The sequence below is a fragment of the Neolamprologus multifasciatus genome, chromosome 2 (genome assembly GCF_963576455.1).
Source record: "Neolamprologus multifasciatus chromosome 2, fNeoMul1.2, whole genome shotgun sequence".
Lineage (NCBI taxonomy): Eukaryota > Metazoa > Chordata > Actinopteri > Cichliformes > Cichlidae > Neolamprologus > Neolamprologus multifasciatus.
Window position 1 is genome coordinate 33,979,648 of NC_140440.1, and position 3,096 is coordinate 33,982,743.

Sequence of the window (3,096 nt, forward strand, 5' to 3'; positions counted from 1 at the left end):
AATTCTTTGAGATATGCGCGGCAAATCGTGCGCGTGCGTTAGAGCTCGTGTGTTTTACAGTAAAAGCCAAATAAGGATGTTTGCAGAGAACTAAAAGTCAGAAAAATATATTTCTCAGTAGTTCTCCTGTCAGTGCAGGTTAATAACCTGAACATGTCCTTCAAAAGAAAAGCGAGCAGGGGTGCGTCCAGGATTTTTCTGGGCAGCTGGGGCCCATAAAATCAGAATATTCCATCAGAAATGAAAATTGTTTGGAGAACACTGAACATTTTTTACACTAATTTGTATTGAGTAACTATTTTGAAAAATACTCCAATGTCACTTATGGGGGACAATCAGGGTCTGTGCACAGGCAATGTATAAGGCTGTTTTTCATTTCGTTTCTTTGTTTGTGTGTGTACATTACAGTTGTCCCGAGACAAAGTGTAAACACAATTGTTGAAAAAGTAGCTCTCAAATAACATTTAAAATACAAAATAGCTCCTGAGAACTCCCCAAACCTTTTTCTCTTGTCCCAACTGATAACCAGATTTCATGTCAAATAGAACAAGTTATAAATCCTTTAATTATATTAACACACATTTCTTATAATTGTTAAACCAATGTATCTAGAATGAAAATATTCTAAAGAACTGTAATTGTGCACTGCAAGTAAATATGTGCCACCCTATTACCAAAACCTATTTAAGACTCAAAAAGTGTAGTCAATTCAAATAAACAAATTAAATAAAGTGTTACAGTAACCACCAAGACAAAATCAAATGGACTGAGCGATAGAACAGAACATATGGGCCTTACCTCTCTGGACACTGTCTATATCCTGGACAGGTCAATGAATATTACGGAGCCCCGCAGGGGACATGGGAGAAAAAAATTAAGACGGACTTTTGTGAGATCTCACAAAAGTTTCATACATCTCCGAAAACGTTGGAGCACTTTTGCAAATAGCAGATATCTGAAGTTTACACAACTACATTCACGCCTCAAAATATCTTAAAAGTGTATTTTGTGACCCAGAAAGAGTAATATTACAACTAAGTAGCTGCCGCCACTGTTGGAATTCAACTTTTGCGAGATCTCGCAAAAATCCGTCGTAATTTTTTTTTCTCCCATGTCCCCTGCGGGGCTCCGTAGAATATAAACAGGATATTTAAACTAAATAAATAACATTTATTTATATATTGTAAATGAGCGCTTTATTTATATATTATTGTATATAACATTTGTTTTAAATGTTATACACCTGGTATGTGACTTTTGTTGCCATGATGCCAGGTCTCTCTTTGAAATGAGGTTTTAATCTCAATGAGATTTTTTACCTGGATAAATAAAGGACTAATAATAAAAAAATTTAATTATTCCCACTTTCCACTTGTTGAACGATGGGAATGTTTGCTTACCCAACGCTATAATATTGTAAGTATACTAATTTGAGTATATGCTGATGCGTATTATGACTTTTACTTAAAGGTCTAAATGTTTGTTTTTCCCCTTTTGTAAAGCAGTAGAGAAAACTAATTTTCAGACTTTTATGTGTAGAAAATATAATTCCCTCCAGCACCTTCCTTTTCTTGGACCCCTATCACAGAGCAGCAGGTTTTCATAGTGGCAAAAATTCCTTTCCTAAGAAGTGTTTGTGAATGCATCATTAACCCTGCTCCTCTAGCCCTTCCATCAAAGTTCGATTATAGCCCATTTTTCAGGATCGGCTGGTCTGTTTGGGTTTCATCTTGGATACAGGTATGTAGAAATTAGTTTTAATGTGTTGAGACTTACACTGAGAGTTGTTATAGTCTGATCGTGGTGTCTGTGGATCTGGTGCATTTCACTTGGTACGTGTTTAGCTGCCCAGTACCAGTCGTTGGTGAGTAATTGCAGTTTACTCCCCTGCTGCTGTTTGTTTAGGTTTTATTGTATTTTATTCTAGTTTTAGGGTAATACATTGAAATATACAGTGGTTTCTAGTTCAAGTGAGTTGCTTGGTCTTTTCATTGTTGATTACTTATTGTTTTTTAGTAAAGCAGAAGGTCTTTTTTGAGAAGCTGCAGGCACCTTTGGGGAGGTCCTCTCCCCTCATTTGTGAATAAAAGCACTTGGACGCAGGTGTAAGGGACACCGTTATGTTTGTCCAATTAGGACATGGCAACTTATATCATGTGTTGCTTTAGCTGAGCAGCTATTTTTCCACTGTGTTTTAGAAATTTATTGAAAGAAACCAAGTCTGAGTGCTTTTGTGATCAATTGTAATTAAGGTTCACTAGAGTACATTTCCAGGGATGGAATTCCCAGGTGGCTTTTTTTAAGTTGGTCTTTCTTCCAGTCCTCTTTCAGCTGTTCCTCCAACCCGCCACACTAGAAGAAAAGCAGCTCCTGTTCATGATACTTCTGAGATTTCCTCACATTTCCACATGCACTCAAAAGCATCCCTGTGAATAAACCAGAACGTCTCGCAGTTCTTGAACGCAACGCTGTAGTTGTGACGGTTGGTGGCGCTCGCTGCGCGTCCTGAGGCTCACTAAACACCAAGGTGGTACTTTTTTATGAGCTTCTCTAGAAGTGTGGATTTAAATCTTCGTAATATCAAACAAAATAAAAAAAAAAGATTTAAAACCCTTTTAAACCCAATTTGTCACAAAACAGGCGCTCAGTGGATGTTTAATCCCTGTTTTCGGTGATTTTCGGTGAAAATCGTTAATTCACTGTCTAAGGAGCTTGGAAAGAAAAGCGTCTGGACTTCTTTGAGTTGCTTGAAGACGTTTCACCTCTCATCCGAGAAGCTTCTTCGTTAATTCACTCTTACACCTCCTATTTATTTGTAATTTCTATTAAATCAACATCATTTTTGAAACTTCAGTCTCTGAAATGTTCGATTAGACTAATTTTTAATTTAAGTTGCCCTGAGGCTTGTAGTTGCTCCTCTTGATATCAGTTTATATATTTCAGCAAATAAACTAGCAGCAACTGGTAAGCAAAACAGATCCACCGCTAACAGGTTTGCGAGTGTAACGCAAAGTAACGAACATTACTATTTAAATAGTAACGGCTTCCAGAGTAGCTGCTTTTCGGTGTGTGTGTGTGTGTGTGTGTGTGTGTGTG